Raw genomic sequence first — 12,162 nt, 5'->3', positions numbered from 1 at the left:
GTTTAAATGGAGGTTTTTTTATTCTATCAGAATTATGCATTTCCATAGAGTAAGCGTAGTCTAGAATGATAAATACACGTCTTCCTTCCAGGCCTGTGTTATCTATGTCGAAGGGAGGGTAGTGTATCGGGACTACGTCTTGACATGTATGTTAAAAGCACTTAGCTTGCATAAGGCGACAAGAGAGTCGATACTATCCAACAGTCATCCTTCGTATATCCTTATTTTTTATCGATCACCGCGTCCATGTCGAATACGGTTGTACAGGGGACTTTCCTTTACAGATTGGATAAGGGCTCCTTTTTTTTTAGAAAAAAACCCCAAACGGTTTAAAACGCTTTGATATATTTTCAATTTGGATTCAGAACAATGGTGAGCATGAAAGTATTGCTGCTTTCTGTGAAAAAAGGTATTGCTCATTGCTCTCGAAAAATTGGCAAATCAGCAATTTCTGGACCAAACCGACTTTTTACGATGTATCGTTACCGCCCTTTTTTACATCTCTTGAGAAGTGCAGCTTGGACCAAACACTTGTTCGTCTAAACGTTTTGATAAAACATCTTTCAAAACATATTTGGAATTGCCTTTTAGGCAAACGCCAATAAACCTCTCGTTTTAAAGTTTCTAATAATTCCAAAACATTTGATCAAAAGAAAACAAAAACTATTTGTCGTGTGAATAGTTGCAATAAGTGGCATTTAAAAAAGAGAACGACATGAGTCTAGCTGTGGCCTTCTTCTGTTTCTAACATTATTCTCATCATACCCTGACCTTGGCCGAGCTACTGGATTTTAATAACCAATTATAGCGAGTAAAATTACAAAATGAGATTGACAATATTTTGTCGATTGCACTGTCGATCAAACAGACACAAAGGCTTTCAAAAAGACTAAAGAAAAGAAACTAAATTCTATGAGAAGTAACGTTTGGCTCGTTGCTTTGTGTGTCCCGTTTTTAGGTTAACGATATCGTCCCTGCAACTTTTATGATACGATGAGGGCACCACGTGATCCCTCGTTAACAAGCTCGCTCATTGACAAGTTCTTGTTAAAATACAAATGATATTCGACAAGGGTCTTCTCTAACATTAAACGACTTATCAAAGCCATTGATATCAGCGATTAAATTCTCTGTCAGGTGAACATTTGTCTGATAATCAAGATACCACTGTCAGGATTGTGCCAAAATAGTCCCCGCTGGTTCTCATCTTAAATCACACCGACACGCCTTCCTACCCACTCAAGGGGTGCTTCGGAATGATAATACACCTTTGTAGATTTCAACTCATCCGCGTCTATCTCCACCCGAAACCCGTCGCCCTGTGAGCTGTCAATCTTTGTCTGAAACCGACACCCGTTTTATGTTGCTCATTGCAATCGAGGCTAGCGTCTCACAACATAGAGCCATCACGCGTACGGGTCAATTTACCGTAATCGCGTATCGCAATAAATCTTCAATGATATTCATTAACCTTGGTAGTCTTTGAATCGGGTACTTAGAATTCTTTACCGTTAATTTATTCGTACTTTAAGAGGAAATCAGCTCTACTCGGTCTATCATGTAGTTGTTTCGCTCAAAGGTCGGGGTAGCAGGGGTATGATTTACACTTGTTGATCTGTCGGTGACCGTCCTCTCCACCCCCGGGGATTATATATTGGGGGGTGAAGATAAGGCTATTTGTACAACAGTGTGTATGGTCTCTGTCATATTAAATGTAATTTATATGAAGTATTGGTGGTATTAGAGTTGATATGGATCTTGTTTGTCAACGGATTTATTTCGATTAATCTTATTTATTACAGAGCATGAAGCCATGTATCCCGAGCCGTGATCATAGCTAGATTTGGTTTCAAATAACTGGCAAAATGTTTTCCTTAAGACTTTGTATCAAGGCGTATTGGTACCCGAGCGTGATTTAATACCGCGGTAGAATAATACGTCCTTTTCGCATTATTGAAACATTTTTCGATATGTTTTCAAAACTTTTTACAATTGCATTACGTGTTTCAAATCATGTGGTAATAGCTACTAGCTACGAGTCTAGCTACTGGTACATGTGGACCTATTTGTTTAAAGACAGCAATCACTGCCTTTGTATTTGTTGACTGATAACGTTCGTTTGTCATGCCACAGTTATTTGTACCTATATTAACACGGATATTCTCCCAGGCCCAAGAGATGAAATTAAGACTTGATTGATTAGCAAGTCTAGGTTGCCTCAGCCCTGGGCTCAATTTTGATTTTATGTTATATTTTGTAGATATATATTTTTAAATAAGATTTATTTCCGGGACTAAATGTGAGTCTAGAATACCATGCTTCGCGTGCATTGCAAGTTTTACAGGGGCGATGGGGTAGTCCAGTGGTTAAAGCCGAAGACCCGGGTTCGATTCCCCACATGGGTATAATGTGTGAAGCCCATTTCTGGTGTTCCCCGCCGTATTATTGCTGGAATATTGCTAAAAGAGGCGTAAAACCATACTCACTCATTTAACGCAGCGAAGTGTGAAATTGTTTAATTTGTTACGTTCTGTTGAACAATTCTGTCACCTATCTGGCGTGCCATAACGTAAACCAGGTCCAAAAATAATTCGGTACTTTCTTATGATGTCAGCATAACCGTTAGACTTTGTCTGACCGAAAGATGCGAAAGTTCTATAGGTAGATTAATTCTTACCACAAACACTCTTCTCTGTTGCCCTCCACGTTAAACATCATTTTATATAATCCAATCAGTCAAATAAACAGCGATGTGTCTGAAACGCTCACCCATTTTGCTGTCTCGCATCAGGAGCCACAAACAGGGAATGTTGGGACGTGATAACGCCACAAACCCTCGTTAATCGAGATGATTGCCTATCATGTTGCTACTTCTCATTTTGGTGGTACTATTTCTTTTTTTATTGTTTTTCATTCCCATCTTATGTAGACATCATGCTGCCTGTGTAGATTTACTGTGTAATTTGTTCGCTGATGATGTAGGCGGCGATGATGTCATCAACGGTGGTTGTAACATACAGCTGGGGATTCGTTATCAGCGAGTGTCGTGGTTAAAGCGTTCGTTCGTCACGCCTACGTCCCGGTTCGATTCCCCAGTGAGAGAAACGCTTTTCCCTCGCCGTGATAGTCTTGGGAACTTGCTTAATGTGGCATCAACCCCGATGTTAGTAACAACAGTGTGGACCTACTCGTCACCACCCGTAGCTCTCCGTAAAATACAACTTGGACGAGATAGCTCATTGATGCCACATATCTCGTTCGTTGGCAATCGCCTCTTTCCGTAACTCGCACTTCGTCTTGTTCCGGAGTGCACGAGCGTTCACGAATGGATGTGTTGTTGAACATGACATGATCGATCCGACACTGCCAGGAATGTTCATATCACTCTGTGATATAGACGCCATGAGCTAATGTTGTTTTAAGCCGCATCAGTAATATTCACCTATATCTCGATGGTATGTACATAACCAGGTCTGAACGAGGCAGACAATAGTTGATAAGCACAGTCAATGACCCCCCCCCCCCCCCCCCCCCGCATTATGGCTACCGATTCTGTTCGAAACTCCCGGAGATAATACTCTATTTGTCACAACCACTCGCGCAGCTCGAGCCAACTAAATCTGACCACATCTAGAGATATATTACCATAAAATATATGTTTAATTCTTCAATTTGTAGAGTAAAAAACCCCCAAAGAATATTCATTGTCTCGTGAAACACACATTAACCTTTCACTTCGAACGCGCAGTAATATTATATCAATTTGTGCTGGTTGGAGATAAAGCTGTTTTAATCGGCGATCTCGCCTTCTAGATAAGAGCTGTTAACATTTCCCGCCCTATCATATTTCATGAAATTTTAAACTAATTTAAGAAAAAATTAACTTTATCTGCGCTACCTCACTGGTAATTCAACACAGAATCATCCCTGCTATTTTGTTTCACGAAGAGCCAGTCATCATTTTCACAGTTTAACTTGAGTCGGATCTTTGAAAGATGACATTAATGTTTGATAAAATTTTGAAACGCAGGTATGTCTTTTTGTAAACACATGATCAGTTTATTCTTTTTGGCTTCGACCTGAAATTATGTTTTGGAACAGCCTTGCGGTTTTAATAGTTCAGAATACTCAAACGGGCAGAACATAAAAACAATATAAATTTATAATGTCAATGCAAGAGAATAACCAGTGAGGATTATCCACCGAAACACGTTTATAATTCTCAATTATAAATGTAAGCTCACTGAAATGCAGTGAGGGAGTGAGTGAGGTTTGAGCTTTGATCATTATTTCAGTTATATCATACTGAAATACAGACGTAGACAAATAACATGAATACAGAACACAGAGAGTAATGAATAATAATAATGAATATTTAAAACCATGCCCGAGCAAAACAAGAACCACACACGCACGCACGCACGCACGCACGCACGCACGCACGCACACACACACACACACACACACACACACACACACACACACAGTCTGTCTTACAGACCCTGATACAAATATATATCAAATACAGCCCATGCAAGTTTATAATGTTTGGCAAGTCTAGATCACTGCAGTATCTGAAAATGAAGAGAGTCACTGGGCTCCTTTTTATTATATTTTTATTAAGATAACTAAACAACTGTTTTTTATGTACGATATGTTCATTTCAGAGACTAGATTTTAGTCTAAGCCTATACCCACCAGTCCCAGCTCTTCCTGTCTATGTGCTGTCTGTATGGCTTGTAGTGGAATATATTACACAATGAATCATGACTATTGATACGGAATCACGAGGATCGCTACAATATAACGAGGCTCTTGAATTATGTATTAACACGTGTAATAAAATAAAGTATAAATGACATGACATGAGTAGCAGGTACAATCTATGATAATCCTTGTGTGTGCCAAGCTTTCCCGCAATGCCATGGGGAGAAGGGGGGTTGGGGTGAGGGCGCGGGGGTCATGGCATGGGTCTCGTGCAGAGAACGTACACATGTTTCTGTGGTGCGTGAGATCTTGCTGACGACACTTACATGTTTCTGTGGTGTGCGTGTAAGATCTTGCTGACGACGCTTACATGTTTCCGTGGTGTGTGCGTGTGTGAGATCTTGCTGACGACATTTTACACGTTTCTTTGGTGTGTGTGTGTGTGTGTGTGTGTGTGTGTGTGTGTGTGTGTGTGTGTGTGTGTGTGTGTGTGTGTGTGTGTGTGTGTGAGAGATCTTGCTGACGACGCTTCACATGTTTCTTTGGTGTGTGCGTGAGATCTTGCTGACGACACTTTACATGTTTCTTTGGTGTGTGCGTGTGTGAGATCTTGCTGACGACATTTTACATGTTTCTGGGGTGTGTATGTGTGTGTGTATGTGTGTGTGTGAGAGAGAGATCTTGCTGACGACGCTTACATGTTTCTGTGGTGTGTGTGAGATCTTGCTGACGACATTTTACACGTTTCTTTGGTGTGTGTGAGATCTTGCTGACGACATTTCACATGTTTCTGTGGCGTGTGTGAGATTTTGTTGACGACACTTCACATGTTTCTGTGGTGTATGTGAGATCTTGCTGACGACATTTTACATGTTTCTGTCGTGTGTGTGTGAGATCTTGCTGACGTCATTTCACATGTTTCTTTGGTGTGTGAGATCTTGCTGACGACACTTCACATGTTTCTGTAGTGTGTGTGAGATCTTGCTGACGACACTTTACATGTTTCTGTGGTGTGTGTGTGTTAGAGAGAGAGAGAGACAGAGAGAGAGAGAGATCTTGCTGACGACACTTCACATGTTTCTGTGGTGTGTATGAGATCTTGCTGACGACATTTTACATGTTTTAAGTGGTGTGTGAGATCTTGCTGACGACATTTTACATGTTTTATGTGGTGTGTGTGAGATCTTGCTGACGACATTTTACATGTTTTAAGTGGTGTGTGAGATCTTGCTGACGACATTTTACATGTTTTATGTGGTGTGTGTGAGATCTTGCTGACGACATTTTACATGTTTTAAGTGGTGTGTGAGATCTTGCTGACGACATTTTACATGTTTTATGTGGTGTGTGTGAGATCTTGCTGACGACATTTTACATGTTTTAAGTGGTGTGTGAGATCTTGCTGACGACATTTTACATGTTTTATGTGGTGTGTGTGAGATCTTGCTGACGACATTTTACATGTTTTAAGTGGTGTGTGAGATCTTGCTGACGACATTTTACATGTTTTATGTGGTGTGTGTGAGATCTTGCTGACGACATTTTACATGTTTTATGTGGTGTGTGAGATCTTGCTGACGACATTTTACATGTTTTATGTGGTGTGTGTGAGATCTTGCTGACGACATTTACATGTTTTATGTGGTGTGTGTGAGATCTTGCTGACGACATTTACATGTTTTATGTGGTGTGTGTGAGATCTTGCTGACGACACTTATATGTTTCTGTGGTTCGTGTGAGATCTTGCTGACGACATTTGTGTACATGTTTCTGTGGTCTGTGTGTGAAGCAATAATAAACGACCAGTCCTGAACTGATGTATTTCAAACCATACATATCATATATATATAGTTCGGGACTATTGCTGACTAGAATATACCTAAAGGGGTCAGTTTTGTTACATTTTCTTCCTCTTCACATCGAATCACCATGGTCCTCATAATTTGTTAGTCTGTTGTCTTGACTTGGCGTATATATCGCGCGGATCAACATAATTCTTTCTGGGATGAGTAACATCCCTAATAGCTCCCCTGGAGGCAGAGGAATTCCAGTGTGTGTTGATCTCGTGAGCGAAGTAGACATGGCTGTCAGCTATTACCAACACGGTCGTATCGCCATAATATTTTCCTCGTTATTGTTCCCACGTTGACACAAATCAACCTGATTAACTGCGAATACACAAAGTTGATGTTTATACGACAATAGTTATCCTAAACGAACAGCTTATAAGTCTACGGTGATTCATAGCAGATTATTATGATGCCTTTCAAGCATAAATGCTTTTGTTCCGTCAACCAATTGATAAATATGGCTCAATGTATTTAGTATTTAAGGCTTCACGTACTCGCTGTGATATGTGAAATGTGTGAAAAACGAAAAATCTCTTGGCCTTTGTTTTACAGAACAATTATGCTGTTGATTAGAATTCTGTTATGTTCTTCTTATACTGAAGGTCAGGCCCTGCGGAATCAGAATCTATACACTTTGTAAGGTGGCAGATGAAATTTCACAGATTTATCCATGATGAAATACAGACGCCCTTTTCCCTCCAGACTCGCTCCTTAAAAATAAACATTTCAATAATTCAAGGAAACTCAAAGAAATTTGACATAGACGTATCGTGTATTAAGTTATCAAGACGTTTTTCCCGAGAAATTCTACGCGGGCAACGAATATCAAAGTTGTTTTGAAAAGAGCTTTACGAGGAAGTCGGATGAGATCAAATTTGACATTGATACATTGCTTAGGCTATTAAATTAATCACAAATTATGAAATGACACTGCAAAGATTAATTGCAATAAAATCTACAAATTCCTTGGTGAAGATTGAAATGAGCTTAAAATGAACTTCTAATCGTACATCGTCCAGATAGATAAAGTATATTTTTAATTACTCTTTTTCAAGGATTCTTTTGCTTGATTTGATGACTGTATTTGGGAAAGACGCTCATCAATTCTCCCCAGAAACTGCCATGACATTGTCCCCAAAAAGCAGGTAACGCGCAAATAGCCCCGCAGAGATCTCAGAAAGATGACCTCTGACGGTCATAGGTTATATCCTGTGACCCCCGAACAATGGCGTCTGGAGACACCGGCAGATCCTCCACATGACATGTTTGGGTACGGGATTTTTGCTTTCTTCCCAAACATCTTAATGAGGAGAATAAAATCTGGGAGGAGCGTTGACCGGTGGTCAAGAAACGAGGACATTTTGTAGACTGTTTACGACTGCCATTCCCATCCACACGTTCCTTTGTCCCCATCATTTTATCTTCTCGTTGAAAACTTCAATACGTTGTAAAAAGTCGCGGTCATTTAGCTGCAACAATTAAAAGTGACCTCTGGTCAGTCACCGCACATCGATAAAAGCATTTTTCAAAAGGACAAAGTGGTCGCCGTTCAAATTGTAGATTAAGGCTTAATCCTTATAAGTGCATGTGCTAACCTTTTAAGATCTAGTTTAATCCGTGTGGCCATAATGCCTTGCTGGAAGGCGAGGGGAGATTGATTGACTCCGGACAATGACCACACATCACGTGCTTTTTGCAGGTGGGCGGGAAAGCTGTAAATATCCATGTGTGTTATAATAGGTTGGATAGGGTGATTTCGCTTTGAAAAGTATTTTAAACAACCTTTGAACAATTAAGGGTTTAAAAGCCAAAGGAAACGGAATTTACAGTAAAGTAATTGCATTGCATTTCTTCATTTATGTAAGCATTGACGCTTCCTTTCAAAATGTGTTTACAAACTCTGCATATAAAAACACCTTTTTTTCATAAAAAGGCCGTTATCGCATTTCAGTTTTTAGTTCTGTTTCGTTTCAGAAAATATTTTTTACATTTCGGTTCAGATTTAGTAAAAAATTCTGCTTATAACAATAGTTTCTAAGCCAAAACCGCGATATCTTTTTTATCTAACCACTTGCAACAGTGCATTGAATTTCACACACTCGAAATAAATTGCTTCATTAATAATGAAACACAGATTTCACTGTTTCGTCTCAAAATAATTACTATTGCGACACGAAAATATAACTTTCAAAACAATAGGCCTCCCCGGTACGTACCGCGTTATTTCTCGCAGAGGTCGCTTGTGACGACATTAATTAATGCCACTCTTTGCAGGCGGATAAATAATAAATTGCCGAGGTTGCGTTTTGGGGGTCGTAGGGTGCTCTGATAAAGAAGCAACAATTGACAAACATACAAACGACGGGGTGAGAAGTAGAAGCACACGACTATCGATCATGTTGAAGCTGAGGCGTTATATCGAGGCAACGAGTACTAGTTAAATAGACGCAACACCCTCGGGACAATCTATTATAATAAATTGTTCAGAAATACGCGTAACGTTTAAATATTGGATAGATAAGCGTAATATTACAAAGTTACTCATATTTGTGGATAGAATGAATTAGCCCCAACAGGGGGACATTGATATCCCTGCTATTCATCCTCAGCATCAAAGAAAGATGATGACTTTGTTTTAATTAAATTGATAGGAAATAATAAAGTAAATAATACTTTGAACATCGTCACTGACGGAAAATGGGTTTCAATGTTATTTCATATTTCACTGAAAAAGCATTGATTTACAAAGTGTGCTTTGTCCCCATAGCAACACGAATGCAACAGAATAAGGACTCAATACGTACATTCGGGTTCTACCAAGTACAAGTACAACCTAAACCTCGTGTACATGCAGTTCATATACTGAGGGGCAAAAGAAAGTATACCGAGTTTGTTTTTGATGTAATTGAAAATTGAAAGAACTGTTGTTAAATTTGATGATGTCTATTTAACCATCACTCATTCCTGCAACAGATTGTAAAAAAATGATATGTGGCTGAGTAATTTTTTGTAAAAATACATTGGTTTTAATGAAGACTGGGACAAAAAATGAATTTGAAATGTTGTAAATTTGTGCCGAACGAACCAAATTGATTGATTTTCAAAGATTGGATGTCTAAAATACCCATCAGCAGGTGTGTCTGATGCGAATTTACATAATTTTAAAAAGTTGTAAATCATATTATACTTAAAAAAAAACCCAAAAACATGTAGAGTAAGGAAGAGAATTTATGGATGTCAACTTCTTTCTTATGAGGAACAAGAAGTTGACATCCATAAATTCCCTTCTTTATGTTTATCACTTCTAAATGCCTTTCAAAGACTTTATGTACAAGTATTCTTTGAGTGATGACTAAGCGCCAGTACACTCTATATTGTTAGATATTTTCAATTATAATCAAACATATGATAAAACCAACTGAGAGGTATAGTTTAATTACATAGTTTTGTTTGAAGACCTTTTTTCCACTCATCTAAAACTCTGTCCCTTTTTCGACACCACTGAATTAAGAATACCATCCCCCGAATGCAAATTGACAATGGTATTAAAGGGGTATTCGCGACACGCTCGGGAATGCCGTCATCTCCTGGTACGTGTTCGCCATCGGGTTCGAACCAGCTGATGAAATACCTCCAGCACACGGCAACCGTAATCGTTTGTGCTGTAGGATGCGATAGCGCTTCATTGATCAATGGTCATGAGATACAAGTCACGATCACTGTCAACAAACATAGTTATCGGTCGTGTATTTTGTTTCATTATCGATAAGAACAGATCATGGCCGATTATTTATCATGAACGTTGTGATGTGTAATCAATGCTACTTGTCTGTCATTATCGGGTAGTATAGTCTTTCGCCACTCTGAAGGAATCTTTCAACGCTCATCGCAGATAAGGTGCATTCGTGACCACTCTTGTATTCCGGGATAAACCGAATGGCGAGCTTCGGAAAGGGGCGAGTGGTGACGAATGTGATAAGCCAGTGTCCTATAACAGCAATCCAATTGATGGCTCTGTGTCGGGGGAAACTGGGGAATGCACATTGTAGTCTCGAGGGATTCGGAAATAATTTGACATCTGTGAACAGGCCACAATTACTAGTATCCCGGATAGCGTGTCGATTGTCATCTATTTCGTTGAAATATTAATATTTGATTTTTCAAAATATTTAAATACCAAAGTATGATCTTTTTACGTGTTTGCAAAAAAAAAAATAGCTTCCTTGTTGAATCTTGGATTGTATTAAGTAATTACGTGATCATGTGTATGTAGATGAGAAATGAAATGTAACGGGATGTTTATAAATCTATGCCAGGTCAGGAGCGGCGAACCAGTGGTTGATAACGAGAGCGTCGGTTAAGATGACCCGCGGTCAGGTCATTGGGATGACACATATACCCATAATACACACAGGGTTAATTATGAAGGTGTCTGTTAGAGGAAACAAAAGTTTGTGAACACTTGAAGGTGAACACGGCGAACACCGTTGTGTCCAGCTCGACCGATTCGATTATCAGAGGTCTGACAAATATATTTCTTTGAGACCGGACAACTAAACTGGCTGGCAAAAAGAACGTATACACCCATGTTTGATGGTCGCTAAACCTAAAACAAACAAGAATGGTTATTCGATGGTGATGTATTTTATACGGGCTATTGTTTTCAGCCTAATATCGTTTGTTTCAAATGTTTTCGACACATCCAAAACTTCGACACAGCGGTGTTCAACAGTACATCTATCTCTCATGCCTGGCCATGTTGTCGGGTACTTCGACCCATTGCCCTGGATAAATGGCATCACTAAGAGCGCTAATAGAGCAGCTGGACGATACAACAATGGCCTGTATTATTCATAGAATCATTTGGTGAGCGCTCACATAGTTAAGTAGACAGAATGATATCAATATTTAAAGTAGCGAGGAAAGATTTGGGCTTATCGATATTAATTCTAAATGTCAATTCTACCTCCAGCTATTTAACATTTCGATACAGGATCAGTATCAATAAGGCATCACTTCCACTGTGCTGGTATCTCCGCGATCCCGTTATCTGATTAAAGTATGTGCCTTCTGTTCAGATTAGATGGTGCTAAGTTACATTTACAATCATTTTTTAAAATTAATTGTGACTTCGCATGAAAAAAATATTCTTGTGCGTGACTGGATTGCAATGGTGATATGACGAGATAAAAACTTTATCTTAATCAGGAAAAGATAACATGTTTTGGATGTATATTGTAAGTGATACAAGACAAGAAATCTGTTAAAGATAACGAGCGTGATAAGATGTAATTGATGAAAGGTGGAGAATGTGTATGCCTGTACAAAGAGTGTTGTCGTCATCTCTGTGTCAACCTGAGTTTGACAGGGCATAGTCGTTACAAAGGGCCTGGTATTTGTTCAGCACCCTGAAGACCTGAGTTCGATTCTCAAAATTTGTACAAAGCTTTAACACAAACGGTATTCCCGAACATGAGTTCCTGCAAGATTGTCTTCCAACCACCCATCAGTGGACCCTCCCAAACTCAGTTTTTCGGTCAGACGCGAACTGGGATCGAACCGCCAACTTTCCGCTCTCCCTCAAATGCCACCCACTGGATCACGG

The sequence above is a fragment of the Haliotis rufescens genome, unplaced genomic scaffold (assembly GCF_023055435.1).
Source record: "Haliotis rufescens isolate VD_foot unplaced genomic scaffold, xgHalRufe1.0.p SCAF_7, whole genome shotgun sequence".
Classification (NCBI taxonomy): domain Eukaryota; kingdom Metazoa; phylum Mollusca; class Gastropoda; order Lepetellida; family Haliotidae; genus Haliotis; species Haliotis rufescens.
This window is presented reverse-complemented; position numbering follows the sequence as displayed.